Source organism: Episyrphus balteatus, chromosome X, assembly GCF_945859705.1.
Source record: "Episyrphus balteatus chromosome X, idEpiBalt1.1, whole genome shotgun sequence".
Taxonomy (NCBI): domain Eukaryota; kingdom Metazoa; phylum Arthropoda; class Insecta; order Diptera; family Syrphidae; genus Episyrphus; species Episyrphus balteatus.
In genome coordinates this window covers 5803542-5823697 of record NC_079138.1, presented here as the reverse complement: position 1 = coordinate 5823697, position 20156 = coordinate 5803542, and the positions used below count along the sequence as shown (strand labels likewise).

Here is a 20156-nt window from a genome sequence, read left to right as displayed (position 1 = left end):
TACTTCAAAAATTCGTTATAACATTAATAAGGTCAAATGAAGAACAAAATTTTACTTTGGAAAAAAAATAATTAAATTATTGTTTCCGATAAAGTAAAAATAAAAAATCCGTTTTGAACATACCTTAAAACTTAATATTTTTTCTGGAAAAGAATCAAGGTGGTAATACTTTAGTTGAGCTTCTTGTTACTTTAATTTTAATTAAGAAGTTACACTTGTTCAAACATTGTTAATTACAACTAGATATAACCCCTTAATGAAGAGTGAAATTTAACCCTCTGTAGGCACACCTCTTTTTTGCGAATTGGGTTTATACTTTTTCATGGCGCTAGAACTTTTTTCGGTCTCACTATTTTATAGAGAATCATAAATGAAATTGATGTAGAATATTCTCAAGTAGCACAAAAGTCAAAAATACACCAAAATATTTAGTGTATATTTTACACTTTCGTGATATGCATTTTGAATATAAAAAATACACTACTTTTTAGTGCAGTTTTTAGACATTTAATTCAGTTCCAGTGTAAATAATACCCATGTTCTCGTATATAATAAACACCGCTTGCATAAAACTTGTACCGATTTTCGGTATATAAGTTGTGCCAGTGGTATACAAATTGTTCTGGTTACTGGGATATAATATACTCCATAGGTGTATTAAAATCCGAAACTTAAATTTTTTCTATTTAAAATTTAAACCGAAGTTTATTTTTTCAATTCGAAATAAATTAATGAATTATAATTTACACCGTTACTTATTATATGAAAGAAAGTGTCTATAAGAATTTTTAACTCATTATATGAATCTAAGTATTCACCTACATAATAATTATAGACGTAATAAAATCATGAATAAATACGATTCTGAGTGCCTTATTTTAAAACAAAGCACATTCTGTCGATAGATTTTTGGCCCTACCCCGTCTAAAATTCGAGCGCCTTGAAAATTTTAATAATTCAAAGATTTTTTATTCGATTCGTAAAATTTTTTTTTTTAAATTATAGTTTTTGGTTGTTTTAAGACTTTTTTAAAGACTTTTTGTTAAAAACAAGTCAAAGACACAAAAAACGTGGCATAATTAAGACAGTATATATATTAAAATAACTAATCATTGTTTTTATTTAAATATGGCGGCCACATGAATTTCAATTTTTCCTATTATTCCTTAAAAAATATGGCCGTTGTCCAAAATATACACCAATTCCTGAATTTGGAATAAAAAATGAGCTAATTTGAAAGAAAAAGAAACAAAATACACAATTGTAAAAGTTATATGCAATATGCTCTTTTCAGTGCATTTATTATGCTGACAACTGTATAAAATATTCACTGATTTATATTATATTGATAAATTATACAAAAAACGCACGGAAACTAAAGGAGCAATGTGAAAAATGCACAATTGTTAAAAATATGTCAAAAAATATTTTTTTCGGTATATTTTATTTGCTGTTATGGTATGAGAAATGTGCAAACCCTTGACAAAAAAAAAAGTTTTATAAACAATAAAAACAAATTTATTATAAACTCATACATTTTTTACATTTTTAAATTCTGTTCTTGTGGCTCGGCAACAACATCTTCTTCATATTTATCGACTTTTTGTGCCTCCGGATCCTCTTCTCCATCCTTTTTGTCCAAATTTGCATCTAACTTTATCTTTTTGGTACTTTCGGCTCTACTTCCTCCTTCGTCTTCAATAAATCTCTAAAATATTTGTGGTCAACGTTTGCGTTTACACCACTGATAAATAGGGATATAACATTGCTTAGCTTGGAATCAAATCTAGGAAAGCTCATATGATTTCCTGATCGATCAAATTTTGCAACAACATTACATTTTGTACAACATATCAACACAACATTATATTAATTTAATTTCGAAGAATTTAATCGCGACTGAATAATTTCAATTACATTTTGTTATTTATTTTTATGTATTTAAGTGCATTTTATTTCCATATGGTGTTAAAGCTTCACCAAAACATATTTGGCAAATAAAAATGGTGTATTTTATCTACAATATACAGTGAAAAAAATATGCTATATTTTTTGGTTGCAGAAACGATTTATTTTATATACCATTAATGGTATATATTTTAAAAACAACTGAGCACCGGTTAATTTTTTGCACCAAATTTCAAAATAAATGTTGAAAAAATGCACAGAAAATACAATGGTGTATTTTTTATACCGATATTTTTGACAAATACACCAAAATCTTAAGTTTTTTTCAATTATACACCAAAATTAATGAATTTACACCAGTTTATGCACAAGTGTGCTACTTGAGTTCCGAGGAATTCGAATATTGTATTCACAATTTAAAAAAAAATGTTCACCCTTATAAAGACACTTTTTTGTGACCACTTTTAATTTTTGCCCGTGTGCCGACAGAGGGTTAACTAAAGGGATAAATTTTAAGGCATATAATAAAGTCGGATATTGTGGTATACATGTTTCTTTTTGGAATATATTTTGGAAAATATTGAATCAAACTCATCGAACATTTTTGATGATGTCCAATAGTATATTAGCTTCGTGTCATGGGTGTTTTTTTTTGTTTTTTTGTTTCTACAAAAAGATTTTTATTAAAATGTTCGCGGACCTCGAAAATGCCACATTTGGAAAGTGGAGGCTCAAGTAGCACAAAAGTCTAAAATACAACAAAATATTTGGAGTATTACTTGCACTTTCGTGATATACCTACATTTTGAATATAAAAAATACACCGTTTTCTCGTATATAATAAACACCGGTCGGGTCGGTGGGTGGTTAAAAAATTATACCGATTTTCGGTTTATAAGGCTGTGTGTGAATTGCGTTAAATAGAGTTAACCCCGTGTAAATTTTTTGACACTATTGAGGTAAATAAAAAATGTTCAGCTGTTAAAAATTTAATGGGACCTGGTTAATTTAGGTTAAATTTTTTATGCAAATGGTTTTGTTTTTTATTTTTATTAAAAAGGAGTATCATGGCAGAAAAGAGGCAGAGAAAAATATTAAACAATAAGCCATACAGCTGAAAATTTTTTATTCACCCCAATAGTGTAAAAAATTTTACACGGGGTTAACTCTATATAACGCAATTCACACACAATCTAAATAACGCTAGTGGTATAAAAAACGATCTTTTTATTCACTTCCATAATATGGCCATAAGAAAATAATGAATAAATATGAATTTGAGTGCCTAATTCAAGAACGAAGCACATTCTATCTACTGATTTTGGATCCTACCCCTCTAAAAATCAAGCGCCTCGAAAATTTCAATAAATTAATAATTTTATTCTATTATTGAAAATAAGTTTTTCAAAAATTATATATTTTTTTTTTGTTTATCTTACATTTTTTAGAAGCGGTCTCTTTATAAGTAAAATAACACTTGTTTACAAGGGTTTTGTTGCCGAAACAAAAATATACTTTTCTGAAGGTTTTCAGTTTGTTAAACTCGAATCCAAAGTCAGAAACAACTAATCAGCTATCGTTTTTGAGATAGAACCGTTAGAAAATGCAAAAAAAACCGTTTTTTTTTATTTCTTCGGACCTTATTCTTTTGTATAAGGAAAATTGTTTGAGAATATTTAGTAACGGTTTCTATAAGAACTGTTTTCCATCTTTCGATAAATGTTTAAATCTTTTCAATATATTTTGTATTGCCCGAGATATCTTAAAATTAAGTAAGTGGGTTTTTCTTCATAATATCATAAAGGAGATAATGACGTTATAAAATTTAATAAAAATACCAAACAACTGAGGATATCTCGGGCAATAAAAAAGATATCGGAAAGATTTAAACAGATTTAAAAAGGTGATAAATAGTTCTTATTTCTTATAAAAACCGTTAAATATGCTCAAACAATTTTCCTTTCAAAAACGGGAGCTGATTCATTTTATTTGACTTCGGATTCGAGTTCAGCACACCGAAAACCTTCAGAAAAGTACATTTTTGTTTCGGCAACAAAAAAAAGTGTTTTAAAAATATTAATTTCTTTGTTGGTAGGTATATTCTAAGGAGTTTACTATCTATATACCAAATTAGAGGATGCTAGGTATACCACATTAGCAAACATTGATCTTGTGCAAAAAATTAAAAAAAATATATATTAAAAGTTAGATTTGAACAAAACTCATACCGAAATCACGTAAATCAATAACAAGCTGTTCGACTAAAAAAATACATTTTTGAAAATATTGCTTTTTTAACGCTTGAGAATGCATTTTCTAATCGCTCCAAAAAAAAAGTCCATATAACCGTTCATAAGGATTTTTCAATTTTATGAAAAATACAGAATATTTTCGTGTTTTTGAGTATGCTAGTATGCACTTTTCGATACACAAAAGTTGTCACGTTCTTCTATTATCGTTAGTTTCTTAAAAAACTATGTGTAACACAATGACAATACCCACCTATACCACCTTACCAGAACTTACTCTAAACTCATATTTTGGCCCATAAACATATTGCTAGTAAAAATAACTAATAAGTATTAGGAATTCTTTGGTTCAAATATTTAATTTTTTTGTATAAGACCACCGCCCCCTAAAACTTTTTCAACACATAATTTATTTATTAATTTAACTATTTCCAGCAGTGTAAGTGGGATCCATCAAAAATTAAGAAATACACATTTTCGCCCGCATTTAAATTTTTGTCTTGCATATGACTGAAAAAAAAATTACAAATAACAATGAGGTTTGTGTGATCATAAAAATAAAGAAAATTGGGATAGCATTTTTTTTTTCTTAATTAATATTACATTTCTGTTTTCTGACAGAGAGAGAACAGTTAAATGTATTTGGGAAATTAATTCTCTGGTAATATGATTCTACATCTCCACGAACAGTGGAACAAAATTTTACATTATTTAGGAAAGTTAACACTATTGAAAATAAAATGCCACATCAAGGCAACTAGGGATAAAAAAGGTCTCTTTTGTTGGAAATTCAAAAGTTTCTTGAAGGTCTATTTGCTTCGGAGACAGCTTTTTGTTGTTGTAAAACAATGTTAAAAAATTAGCAAGGAAACGAACCGAGTGATCAGCTGATAAAAATTTGGCCTTTTTTTATTTTGATTACTTTTCGGGTGATTATTCAGCTTGAAAATAAAAAGAAATTGCAAGAAATAAAGTCAAAGCGATTGTGCAAGGACTATTTAACAATACAAAAATGTAATTTGCTCAAAAGAAACAGTTTCCTCTTCTCAATATTTACATATTTTTGAAGTGAAAACTTCTTTAGTATCGTAGTGATTTGAAACAAGATGAAACTAAAAAGCGACACGAAAAATCAATTGATCATAACTTTTTTGTTTTAATAGATGGATGAATGAAATTTATACAGTAGATAGGTAATTAAATAAATTATGATTTCAAAATTTCAATTAATTTCATATTCAAAATTCTGATATAACGGTGAAAAGATGTTCTTTTTCTAAACAATTTATTACTTTTGATCTAGAGCACATAACAAATTTATTTAACTTTAAAATGCATGCTGATAATATAACCTTTCATTTAATATATCACACATAACGGTCCGTGCTCTACAAGTTATACACTGAGGGAAAAGCCACCATAAAACAACGTGAAATCAATGAAAACCACATTGATTTAACTATTATTCGGAATGATTTTGCGTTGAAGATACACATTTTAAAATCAACGTGGAAAATACTTTAATTTTTGATGGTTTCGTATCTTAAAGTCACATAAATCAAAGTAGTTCAACTTTGAAACAACAATGTTTCAACTTCAATTTATTTTTTCCCTCAGTGTACAATCTTTAATTGAAAAACTTGAAAAATACCCCAAAAAAAAACACCTGTGAAGATTTGTTGCCGATGACCAGCCAACAGTAGAGGAAGTACCGTAATCTCAGTTTGAAATTTTGACATAGTTGGCTTTAAGAAATTCTTACTTTTTTTGTAGGCATGGTAGAAATATGATTAAAGAGTCATATAAAAGGCAAAATAATAATGATATAAAATGTATCATAGTTTGTCTTTTAAAAAATTGATTTAATGGCGTTAGAAGAGAAAAGAGATTGATTGTTTTGCTTTTTTTTTTGAAAACGAATTGGGTTGAAAAAATTCTAGCTCTTTTTGTAGATGTTGTATAATGTATAGACATGGTCGATATAAATATATTGAGCTGAAACAATAAGCTTTCAGATGGTATAAAATTTATTGTAGGTTGTCATATAAAAAAAAGTGATGGAATACAAAAAAGTTATATTTTTTCGATTTTTTTAAAATGATTTTTAAGGTTTTATTTCAACCACGTGTGGTTCAAAAAGATACGTGCCCATTATTGGATCAAAGTTCCGAAAAAAAATTTGTTTTTGATATGAGTTCACAGTGAATATGCAATTGCATTCAAATAAGACAATTACAAATTTATTTTGTTCAGATTTTCAACAAAAAAAAAATTTAATTTGCCAAAAAAATACATTTTCTTAAATTTGCTCCAAATCCATCGATACAACGATACATCCAAAGAAAGGTCTTTCTAAACTCTATTCATAAATTTGTTTACCAAAAAAAAAAAATTGCTCCAAAAAGCCAATAATTGAATTCATTTGAAAAAGTAAATCATTTAAACAGAATGACCGTTTTGAAGGGTTTTTAATTTTTTCCTAATTATTTTTGAAGAATTTGTACCTACAACGGGAGAATAAAAAAAGAAACAAAAACATAACATTTTCAAGAGCAACTAGATAGATTCAAGTGTTTTGTTTCTTTTTCTTTTTTTTTCTGTTCACAAGTTTTAAATTTTTCAATTCTCATTAATCAAATTTGGGTAAGAATAAAAATTGAGGAAAAAATGAGGAATCTAAAAATCTATCTGTGTGTCTCTCTTTTTTTTTTTATTTGTTATTTTTATTTGAATTAACGAGTAGGCGGTTTAGTGTTTAGAAAGGCAAGTCATTTGGGTTTGTCAAATCAAGATGAACTTCAAGTTCAATTTCTTTTATCTTTACACTTCATCTTGGAAATTAATTTTTGTCTAGGTTTCCAAAAAAAAAAAGAGAAAAAAAAGTGATGTCTTGACTTTTCAGTTTAAGAGATGAAGAAATTACAATCATTTTTTTTTTTTTTCAAAATATATGAAAATATGAAATTTACAATTATGCTCAATGCAATCGTAGGTATAGTTTTTTAGTTTGTTTTCACAGTTAGGTACAGAATATCAACTCAAAAAGGAAACAAAACAAAATCATTTGCAATTTAATGCAAATTTTTGACTTTATAACTTCAACTATTAAACCTACGGATATTCAGGATACATATGAGACAAGTTTTCCTCTTCCTCTTTAAGTGGAGTATAGGATTTATCAGAAGACGGACGAATAGAACTGTCTCGCATTTGATTATCTTATAGGCATACAAATTTAGTCTGAATAAAACCTAGAGTTACAATGCTTGATTGTTTATATTGAGGTGTGGGTTCGTCCTCCATTCTAGGTATTATAAACCCTAAGCTCCTCAGATAATAACCTCATATATGTAATCAACTTTTATATACTAGCGTCAAAACGTTTAAATTTAGTTTATACTCTTTGTTTTCACAATTTTACAAATTACATATTTTCAATTTTTTTATTATTACTAAACTAGCTGGCCCGGCAGACTTTGTCCTAAAAATAAATTTTTAACCAATTCCCAACAATTCGGCAGTACTTTTTCTTAAGTTTTGAACCTCAGAATTTGACTGGGCTAACTTGTTTTAAAAAGGTTATGCATTATTATCTTTTTCGTCTTAGGTAATATTAATAAATTCAGTGAACTCCACTGAGCTCTTGATGAGTTCGTCCTTTTTTAGGACAAGATTGCAAAAATTTTCCGATGCTTGGGGAATCTCCTCGAGGTCGAAACAAAACGAACAAAAAATTATCGAAACACCTTCTCCATACGAAATATATTCTCTTAAATTCATCAGTTCAGGGTGTTCAGAAGTTCCAGAGGTTCAGGATTCGAATCCCAAGACAAGATCGTAGATAGCTCTAAGCTCACTACATCGGACATTCTGAAGTGTAAAAAAAAACCATTTTTTTTTCTTACAAATAAAATTTGAAGATCAAGATAATGTGAAAAGGTGTTTTCTTTTATTTTGAAACAATTTTTAATCCTCTTTTTAAATTTCTTATACTATTAATGATAAAATTTAATTTTAAATTTTTATTTTACTTATAAGAGCAAGGACGGGTATTTTATTTTCTATGCAATGCATGTTTTTTTTTACATATTGACACTTTTTTCTAAATTTATCTCAAGCTAAAAAAAAAAATTTTGTAAATTATCAACAACTTTCAATTGTACATTTTCAATGAATACTGAGAACGAGAAAAGGAAACAATTTTTATGTTGTTCTTTTTTAATAAAGAATGGTAAAAAAGTGGTTTCCATTTCCACATTCTAAACATACTGAAGCGATTTTTTTTCAAAAAAAAACTTGGTAGACAAGTTTTGTGACATTTCCTAGAGGAAAAATTCAAATTTTACTTTTAGATTCAAAATTAATTTTAATTTTAGTTTCTAATTTTTTTGGACAGTTGTTAATAACACGGTGTTACAAAAATGAGGTTTCAAAATATACGCGGGCGGAGACCTATCAGGTTTTGTAGAGCTAGTCGCACTGAACACGAAACGGTATTTTAAAATCCCCTAACACCCCCAAAATCTGGAGTTGCGGGCAAAAAACGGTTTTTTGGACCTTCACCCATTTAAAAAATTCTAGCTTCGACAATTTTTTACCCATTTTTGATTTTTTTACAGTTTCTGATAGAACAACAATGTATAAAACATGTAACTCGGTTAAACCACTTAGAATATATAATCTGTCAAAGTTCAAAAATTCAATTTTTTTCGTCATTTGCACAACTTCAGCATCAATTTAAAGTATATGTTTTCAAAACAACATGCTATTAAAAAAATATATTCTAAAACTATATCTATTTCCCAATCAATCGAGGTATTTTTTATGAAAATCACTTCAAAATTAGCTTAGAAAAAAAAATTTTTCGATTTCAACCCAGATACAGAAATTCCAACTTTTAGGTATAGAACAAGAATGTTGTTTCGGCACGTAGTAGGATAACTTGGGCACCAGGATTTGATAACGGGTTTTTGTAGAGGAGCTCAATACAAACATTTTTTTTCTTTGGGAGGGGGGTCTATCTCTCCCCGTTTAGGTGGGATTGGCATTTTTCTAAAAAAAATATCAAAATAAAAAAAAATTATTAAAAAACAACGGCAACACTTACAGCAATAAATGATACCATTTCCGAAAGGCAAAATTGTACATTTAATTCTAGTTTTTAAATCAATACATCATAACCAATAGTTTTTTAAATAATCGACTTCAAAGTTCAAAATAAGCGAAAAAAAATTTTAAACTCATTTTATACTATTTTTGTCCAGACTGTGAATTTTAATAAAAAAAATTTTCACATAGAAAACTGCCTCAATTGATTCCTTATCGAACAGTGAAAACTATATGATTCTATGTCTTCTAGTTTTTGAGAAATTTTTGCCCGTAACTCCAGATTTTGGGGGTGTTAGGGGATTTTAAAATACCGTTTCGTGTTCAGTGCGACTGGCTCTACAAAACCTGATAGGTCTCCGCCCGCGTATATTTTGAGTGTTACACCGTGTAATTAATCTCATAGAACTCATTTCTTTAGTTCTGAATTCCTAAATTCAAAATACTTCAACATATGTTATTGTTTAATTTTAATTATTTACAACTTTCGAAAAATACATTTTTGGATTTTTTTAATATTTTTTTTTTTTTTTCGAAAAATCAATTTTTTGAAAACGTAATTATCTTAAATCTTAGCTCAAATCTTATTAGTTTTTAAAAAATTTCCTTATAATTTTTTCCATGAGATTGTTTTATAAGAAAGTTTTAACTGAACAAATAAGTATAATACAAAAAAAAAATGACAATAAGTTGCAAATAAAAATAGGAAAATAAAAATAAAAATTTGGAAGTAGGTGCGAGATTTCCTTGTAAACAATTATCATTTGTCTTTTCCATTTCCAAGTTTTTTTTTTTTTCTTCATATTGTGTCGGAAATTCGCTCAGAAAACAAAATAAAACAAGATAGAAGTAGGTATACACTAATTATTGGTTTGTAAATATTTAACACAATATTTTCCTGCGAGACATCGCATGATAATAGTCTGAGAAGAGTTAGAAGAAAAATCATGAAACTAAAGAAACACTAGTAGGTAAGTGTGATTTTTCACACCAACAAAGTAATACATTTTATTTTGTACAAAAAAATTTGCTAAAGGAACAAGTTGATACATACAAGCGACAATACTGCTTATTTTATTTTAATTGCAATTGTTAACAATAATTTATTTGTCCTGTTATTTTTTGACTTACATACTTTGATTTTCTATACATATATTTATTTCATTTTTACTTTCGACACATTTAGATTATTTTTATACTGTAGGTATATTAGTTTTTTTTTATAGTAAAATTATAAATTTTGAGTTTAAGCGGGGAGTTAAAAACGATCCCATGCAATCTTTTAGATATACATTAATTTATATTTTTTACTCCAAGTTCAACACAATTGAAATCAAATTTTGGTTAAACTTCCGGTTTCAAAATTTCGTTTCAAACTTGAATTGAGTTGGATTTGTAATTTAAGTAAAACCACAGGGGGGCGTGACCCACTTGTCCGGAGATACAGCCTTAACTAGTAAAACGATTTTCTTCAAACAGCTAGTAGTTTTGGATGATTCTTTGGATGGAGTTTTTTTTAAGGATCAAAACTTACAGAACCTATCATATCACCAAAAAAGAAACGTTATTTTTTTCAAAAACGGCTTTAGGCGATTTTGATTAAAACTTATGTGTGTAGTTTTGAAATTGAAAATTTGAAAACGAGTAGATGAAAACGAGTAGATAGGATTTCGTTTTTTGGTGTAAATGAATTATTTCTTCCAAATTCCAACAATTTTTTTATTTTTTTTTTGAAGAATGTTAGAAAATTTAAAATATTTTCTTTGAAAAACGGCTCCAACGGTTTACAATTTTATTTTTTTTAAATTCCTTTCAATTACAATAAATCAAATTTCGTACCTAAATCATACAAACAAATTATAATATAGTTTTACATTTATCGATGAAATTCCTTAAAAAATAATCAAATAATAATTTTTCGTATTTTTTTTTTTTAATAAAAATCTCTAATTAGAGCAGGAGTTCGTGTTATCCAGTCGGGCATTTTATTTTTAATCTTTATATGTTCTTGTTAAAAAAAATCATAATTATATTTATTAACCATAAAAAGAAACCAAAATCATAGGTAATCAAAATTTCGAAATTAAAAAAAAAAAAAAAAAATCATTAGTTAGCACCTACTCAAGATGCAATTTCCTATTTCGAAGCGTGGCCTGTAATCTGCAATTTAACCTCTTTGAATATTCTAAATATAAGGGCAGTAGACCAACCATCAACGTGAAACTGGGAATTTGTATGTTAAAGCTTATTTTAAATGACAAAACGAGCGTTATAAAATAAATTCACCCGAAATATTGTTGTTCCTCCGGAATATTTAGCCGAAAGAAAATTAACGTTTTCCGCTCTAAACTGTTTTTGTAATTCTTCAATATTTCAGTGAGAAAAAAGCTGTCAATAACTTGGCTTAAAAAAAGTTAAAAATATGTAAGTTTTCCGAACGTGAACAACTTTTCTCCCGGAACTCACAATGAGGGAAAAGTGAAATTTGTTGTTTTTTTTTTCTGGTGGAATCTTGTTGACGTGAAAACCACAATATTCATAATTACCTAGAAAATAAACTTAACTTGAATCAATTACAAAATGTCATTTCTTCAAAATTTATATAAATTTCGGGTCTAGCTTTTTAGGTACGGTGACCATCCGTCCGGTTAACCCGGGACTGTCCCGTATTTCTACAGCTTGTCCCGGGTTCTTATTTAAGAAACCCGGGACGTATAAGTGTCCCGTATTTTGTAATTTGTCCCGTGATTGTCCCGTATTTGCACATTCTCTGATTTTTGTATTCAATATTTTAAATACTTTGTAAGGAAAACAGTGGTTGGAAATTAAAATTTTTCTAGTACGCTGTTGAAGCAAAACGAAAAATTTTCTAAGTCTCCAAAGTTAAAAAAACGATTAAAAACTCTCCATATATTCTAGCAGAGGTAAGAATTTCGTTGCCCAAGCTGCGTACTGTGCAACGAAAAGCAAAATTTTCGTTTACGATTTCGTTGTGCTGGTTTTGTATGAAAATTTTCGTTTTGCCTCCAGACTAGGCTTTAGTTTTTTTTAAATGTTCGTCAATTATATAGTTCCAGCTTCTGTTTGTCAAATTGGTACACCAGGCAAAATGTCTTCGAATAAAGAACAACATATGGAAGAGTAAAGAACCCAGATAAGTTTCGAAACTTTTAAGGACATGTTAAAAGTTGTGTTAAGGTTCATACAATTTCAAAACCATTTAAATAAAAATGTTAAAAAACAGCTCTCCCGATTTTGGTTAAAAAAAAATATTTTTTTAGAAGTTATTAACAGACAATATTAAGAACCCATTTTCTTGATTCCTGATTTCGTAAACGACTTAAATGATTTCAACAAAAACGCTCCCATATAATCGTTTAGGAAATCTTAATATCAAAAAAAAGGAAAAAATATGGAAACTCATTTAAAAAAATTTTATATTTTTTTGGAAAAATCAATTCAAAACGATCCAACGAATTTTTTATCCGTCCCGGGTTTGGCTTCCAGAAATATGGTCATCGTAGTTATAGGCCATTTTATATCTGATATTAAGAACCCTCTTTTTGATTCAATGAAGATTTAAGAGCACTCAAAAAAAAATTGAATATTAATTGTGCAACATTAAACTCTTTCATGAGTTTTTATTAAAAAAAAAAATAAAAAAACTTCAATAGAAAAGCCTGAAATATCATAAACGCATGCATATTGAACAATTTTTTTGTCGCTCGTTTGATATTTTTTGGTTCATATATTTTTCTTAAATTTACGTAAGACTTGATGATTTTCCAACTTTTTTATTTAATTTAATTTTTTTTTTGTTTTTGTTTGTTTTTGTGTTGATTTCCCTAATTATTGCTCTGTTGTTCACCTCAATGCAATTTTTTTTTTTTATTTTCATTTGGTTTTTACATTTTTTTGTGCATTCCGATTTTTTTGTTTTTTTTTTTTTTTTCTATTTATAAATTGTATCTAATGTAATGTAGTTTAATTTACACAAATTAAATAAAAGTATTTAGTAAAGTAACAAAACAAAATTGTGAGGGTTTTGTATTTGTGATTGAAATATGTGAACCAATTTATATTAAAGAAAAAAAAAAAATGTATGTAAAAATTCAATAAAAAATGAATATAAAATAGTTTAGGTGGTGGAAACTGGATTTGAACTCAGACCTCTGAATTGATAGTCCATCGCTCTAACAGAGTACTTATCAAATAGAGCTCTTTATAGGAGGGCGTGTGTCATTTTTATATGTAAAAAATAATTTATTGATATATAATCGCTATGAAACATAATAAGAAGGTCTTTTTTATACAATTCTTTATCTGGCAGCACTGACATAATTTAAGCTTCTTCAAGCCATTATTTTAAACTTAACAGATCAAACTGTCTCTAGACATTTCAAAAATTAGGAATTTCCTAGAAAACAGTTAATGTTTGTAGGAATCCTTCTTAGCACTCAGTTAAAAAGGCATATATACTTAAAAGTTTGTAAACATAAACGATCTTCAAAGCCCTGGTCTTGAACTGAAGACGCACTATTTAAAGCCTTTCATGTCATAAGAAAAAAAAAATGTTCCAGAAAAAAGACGACAAGAACAGGATTTTGAATGGCTCACAGAAAAGTCTGGAAAGAAAATAAGCTTGTTGATTAAATTTTAGACATTTTAGGCACCTTTCCTTTATAACCGGTGCCTGAAGACACGTTTGTGTTTCATTAACGATTTAACGGATTGCCTACTATTATCTTAATCTTCCAAATTTCTCACTCAATTTTTACCATTTTTTTTTTAGTAATTTTTTAACAATGGGTAAAAACAAAAAAACATATTTGCTTCTTGAATTTATAGCGAAACATCGAGGATATGGCCTAATAAGTTTTCGATTTCCAAACCTCTTTGAGTCACCACTCAGAACAGTTTTTTTTTTTTTTGTCAACATTTTCTTAGTAAATCTACCCTGTTTATTATTTAAAGGGAAAGAATTTGGAATTTTGGAATACACAAACTGCATAAGAAATAAAAAGCGAAGAACAAATGCTTCAGACTTAATGGAATTAGACTAAAGCTTTACTAGGAGAATTTATTAAACTGTTGTATACGAATTGGTTAAGTTAAATTGCTCAAAATTCAATATTTTAATTTCTTAACAAAAGACAAATTTGTTCAAAATTTTTGTTTCAATGGCTAACAAAAAATTTCAAATAAAATAAATAAAATATAGACTCCAGTGTCGAACATCCTCAAAAGTTGTAATTGAATTTAATGCAATTGGATTTATTATTGCCATCTAGTAAAAGTTTGCACTTTGATTAGAGTTACCCATTTTTAGAAGTCAGAATGTGAATTGTTAAAATTGATCTTCATTTTTCTTCTTAAAACCCTTATTTTTCAATTTTTTTTTAAATCCTGCTGTGAACTAGTTTACATCCATATAAATGATCTCTTAAGTTCAAACTTTATTTTTTTGTTAGTTAATATTTACAGATAAAAATCAAAAAAATATATCTAATTTAAATATAACCGTCGGCTCATAAACCGATTTAGTTAAATAAATTATTTTTTTTTTTTTAATTTTCGTTAAGATTAAATATTTTATTTTATTTATTGATCCTCTTGAAACTAACCTTTTTTAACTAACTGCGTTTAAAGTTGCTTGTTTTTTGTATTATTATGATGTGTTCCATTTATTCAGTAGAATTTCACTGACAATAAGAAAAAAAAAAAACATTAACACTTGTTGAATTCAAAACTTATCAGGACTTTTTTTGAAGGACTTTTTTCAGCGCACTTTTTTCTTGCTAATAAAATATTTTTGAAAACATTTTTAGTAAACATCAGCAAGAATTTCAATTTTTTATCACAATCAATATTTTCGCACTAACGTATATTTCCAAATTTTTTATTTTTTTACATTTGAAAACCCATGCAAACTGACGATCATGTCAAAATATTAAATATTGTTTTTTTTTTTTTAATAATTTTCTTAAAGACACACGATAACTCTTGTTTTTGTACCTAATTTGTAAAAAAAAAAAACAAGAAACGTAGTTTTAGATCTGGCTGCTAAATATTCTTAAAAAACACACGCGACCGTGTTGACAATGTTTGACGGTCTAATTGAGCCGGCGTACTCACTGACTGGCTGAAGAAATATTCTAAACAACCCTGATCAACGATATAATCGAATGAACTTATAAAATAATAAAATGTATCTTTAAGATTCATTTTGATATTTTTCATTCATTTTATTACCACCACCGCCAGCCGCCATTGTCGTCAGCCTAACAACCGCCAAGTGCCGCGAGTGAATTTAAAAATGAATGAAATGTGTAAAAATGTAATCATTGTACCTCTACGTTTGCTGTATGTTATTTGTGTTATTCTCGTGCACTCTTCCTGCCTCCACGAAAAAAAAAAAAATTATTAAAAACCACAATGAAGCTTAATAGTTAATAGTATAGTTGCGTGCGCGTTGCCACTTGTTGATTCAAAGTATTGTTTACGTAGGAATATTGATAATCAGGAAATTTAAAAACATTTTTATTGCGATTTACAATTATGTATTAATTATTGATAGTTGATAAAAGTTAAATTTCGATATTTTATTTAAAATTTTGAGATGCAGAGTTTTGTCGAATTTAAAAATTTTGGGAAAAATTATAAACGATTTAGGAAAAAGCTAATGCCATTTTAGTAATTTACAAAGTTTAAAATCAGTCTGCTTTTCGACTTAGTAACTTACTACAATGATATATAAGTGTATTAATAAAATAAAAATTTAAAAAATATATTTAAAATTTTAAAAATTAAACTTTTTGTTTTATTTAAAATTATATTTATTTTATTTTTAAATTTAAGAAAATGACTTTAACATTTTACTAAATTGTTTAATTAATTTTAAACTTAAAATAAAATAAATTTTTGTTTCCGAAATATTCTATAGGTAATAAAAATAATAATAAAAATCCTATATTAATTAAAGGATCGTTCCCACCCAAACCAAAGCGTTTTTTTGTAGCTGCGGCAGTGTTTATCAAATTTTAGTTTAACTTTAAAACACCATTGAGCAGTATTTTCTTTGGTTTTGCTAAAAAATTATGAGCGTTGAGGAAAGTCATAAGTCGATATATTTTATCTCCATGCATCTATTTTAATTGAATTTAGAACCCTTCGTTTTTTTTGCATAAACGGCAACGCTCTTTCATATCTATGCACATGCAGCACGAACTATTGACTTTGACTTGAGAAGTCGATATCAATATTATTGTGCTTGTGCCACTGCAACCTTAAAGAACTGTTGCTGCCGCCACCGATGATGTTTGTTCACTATTTTTTCATGATACAGATTCAGGCTCTACTGGCCTGGGTGTTGAATCCGACTGCCACCAACCAACCACCTACCGAATGGTGTATAGCACCGCACATCTACTGCATTTAATATAGTTTATCACTATTATAGCGCGTTCATCACCTTTTGTGAAAGTTCATTTTGTCTTTTGTGGAACTTAAGTGGATGAAAACACACACAATATGCGATGGGTTTTGGATAAAATAAGAATTTATTTTGAGGCAAAGACACTATTCGATACATAATTTAAAGTACCGAGGATGATTTGCAGAGAATATGCGGGCAGAGATAACAATGAATCAACCACTGCACCACCAGAAGAAGTTGATAGGAGCCCAAGGAAGGAAGTCAACATTATGAAAAACGATGAAAAATAAAGGTGTTAGGTACCTACTGCGGTGATTGATCACTTTTTTTCAAATTAAAAATAAATTATATTTTAAGATATTTCAATCGATTTTTTAACTCAAATATAGAATTTTTGTTTTCGGAAAAAAAATGTTTTTTTCGGATTTTGGAATAAAAAAAAAAATTTTTTTTTGTTTTCGGATCTAGGCACAAAAAATTTTTTTTTTTTTAATTTCTTTTTTTTTTTTATTTAGGCACAATAAATTAAATTTTATTTTATTTTGGATTTTCGAAAAAAAAAAAAGTTGACAATTTCCTCCAAATCTATCAACTTTCTTAAAGGTCTGGTTGTTGCTGAATTAAGTCTCGAAACAAGTTTTATTATTTTGACTGAAAAAAAATGGCATTTTCAAAAATTTCCTCAAAATTCATCGAGTGAGACAGCTCTCTTTAAGATCTATTCACAGTTGAAAGCTAAAAGTTTCCTGTAGGTGTGATTGCTGAGTTATTTGTAGCCAAACATATTTGTTTTCATACCTTTGGAAGCAGATAACTTTTGATCAAAGTTGGCCTCTATGCACATTAGGGTGTGTCACTTTTGTATGGAAAAATAAAAGTACCCTAATTTTCAAATGTAATAGTGGTCAAAAGTATTAGGGTCTGAAATTGAATAATATGTAAAAAAAAATTATAGTATCGTTCTTCTTTGGCTCGATCAAATCGGTTGAAGTTGTTAGGAAAAAAAACGATTTTATATGAAAAAATGATTTTTTCCTTGACTTATTATTTTGCAGCTTCCTTACTTAGTGTTCAATTCCAACAAATATAAGCTTAAAAGTTTTTTCTTGGAATTATCTTTCACGTGAAAGCCTAAAAATATTAAATATATATTTTTTGTATCCAAACGGTGCAGATTTGTATCCAATCGGTACAGATTTCTTTCTATATTTTGAACGAGCCAAAGATATTAATTAAAATGAAAACTGTAAATGCAGGATTTAATTTTGATAAGCAATGCAACTTTTAAAAGCTATTACATTTGAAAATTCCATACTTTTGAATTTTGACACACCCTAATGCACATGCACACTCAAGGAAAACAATAGTTAATATCGGGATAACTATTTTGAATATTTAATGGTTATTTTTGACAATTTTAATAGTCAATCGAAGTAACTACTCGTATTCTCCAAATTAACTATTAAATATTATCAATTTTAACTATCCATATTAAAATAGTTATATGCGCCTATTTTAATAGTCAATAAATGACTATTTAAAATAGTTATCCCGAATTAAACAATTTCTTTTTTCTGAAAGCATTTGGGCACACAAAAAAATATATTGTTTGGATTTTCAAAAAAAAAAAAAAAAAATATTTGAAAAATATCCTCCAAATTCATTGAAAATGAAATCAAAAGAAAGGTCTCTTTGAGCTGAGTTATTTGTATAACCAAACATTTTTTTCATATTCTTAGAGACATATAACTTTTAACCAAAGTAAGACCATGCATTTAATTCATTTTTTTTTTTTATTTTTCAAAAAAGATCAAGATTAACGCAGATAACTTCGAATCAAAATCTCCAAACAAGTTTGGCTTGAAATGACGTGTAAATGGTGAAAAAAAAAAAAACTTCTGGAACCAGCCAGAAAATTGTTTAAAAAATTCAAGTAAATTTCAATTAAAATCTTGTATACGGAAAGGCGATAGTTGATGAAATTTAATTTGAGATAAATTTGAAAGATTGACTTATTTATCATTTATCATAAACTTATTTTATCATTGGCTATATATACAATACATGTTTGAAATCCTGTAAAATAAATCAGCTGAATCTTAGAAAAAATTAAAATCTTGTAGCTGAATTTATTCACATTTTGATAAGGCTTGATTACTTAAAATATTTGTATACAGTTGTAAATAAACAATTGAATGCTGAATTAGATTACACTGGTTGGCAACGAAAATAGAGCAAGAAGCAAACCCTACTTTGTTCTAAAGGATTTTTGTGTGCTAAGTCCGAATCCGAAGTGAAAATTTCACTGGCACTTCACGTTTTCGAAACACTTGAATATTAACCCTCTGTAGGCACACCTCTTTTTTGCGAATTTGGTTTATACTTTTTCATGGCGCTAGAACTTTTTTAGGTCTCACTATTTTATGGAGAATCATATATGAAATTGATGTAGAATTTTCCGAGGAATTCGAATACTGTATTTATAAAAAATGTATTTTCACTCTTATAAAGACACTTTTCTGTGACCACTTTTCATTTTTGTACTGCCAAATTCGCACCCGTGTGCCTATAGAGGGTTAACAGTTCAAAAACGCGTTTTTTGGGTACATTTGACATCAAATTACATCACCGTTAAGTTATTTTTTTGCAAAACTACTTATGGAATCTCGAAACGCCATATTAAAACGTCCTTAAGGTACTTGTTTTTTTTTTCAATTTTTTTTTCTCGAAGATATTGAAAAAAAAATGTATGATAAATACCTCAAAATCTTGTTTGTTTTTTCCAAAGTAATGAACCAAATTCCAGTTTGCGTCTTCTGATTTGGACTTAAAAAAAGCAATTTAGGTATTATGGAAAAATATATATTTTTGACTAAACATCAAAAACAACTTATTTGAAAATTAGTTTTTGGGAGTTTATAGCGAAAATAGTGATGAGTGATCACAAAAACTAGACGTGATAGTAAAGAGTTTTAAATTCAGCACACTAAAGTCAATTAACATCGCCTTACAAAGTTCTTGCTCCCGACTTTTTTTTTTGTTTTTTGCCTGTATTAAAAAAAAATTAAAAAAAAAAAAAAACAATAGTTCCCACGATTTTTCCTTGATTCAATATTATTTATTTGCTCAAAGTGAAGTCTTTTCTGGTTCAAAATAATTAAACAAAATTATGTCATTTGAGTCCAAGTCATATATTTTCGTGTTTCGACAAACTAAAAGAAAAATATCTAAACTCAAATACTCATGTCGCCGCTTCGTATACGGTGTTCAATATCATTCGTAGGTAAATCAGCAAATTTATCAATTTTTCGATTAGCGCCAACGCCCGCCGCCGCCACCGTCGTCGACCGGGCGACTTTATGTAAAGCTCGTGTTTTTTGTATGTTCTCAAATAGATATTACCTACCTAAATAATTGCATTCCAGAACACGAATGACATGAATCGAATATCTCTTGCT

At 28.0% G+C, this 20156-nt stretch overlaps 1 protein-coding gene across 1 annotated transcript in view; it reads right to left on the bottom strand.

Annotated features, from left to right (window-relative positions):
- The window catches only part of LOC129920506 (uncharacterized), a 58295-nt gene extending 42767 nt beyond the window's left edge, over positions 1 to 15528 (bottom strand). The window contains exon 1 of the mRNA XM_056001786.1: positions 14888 to 15528. The gene's annotated coding sequence lies outside the window, so the exon portion shown is untranslated. The remainder of the gene's footprint in view (positions 1 to 14887) is intronic.
- Positions 15529 to 20156: the final 4628 nt, after the last annotated feature.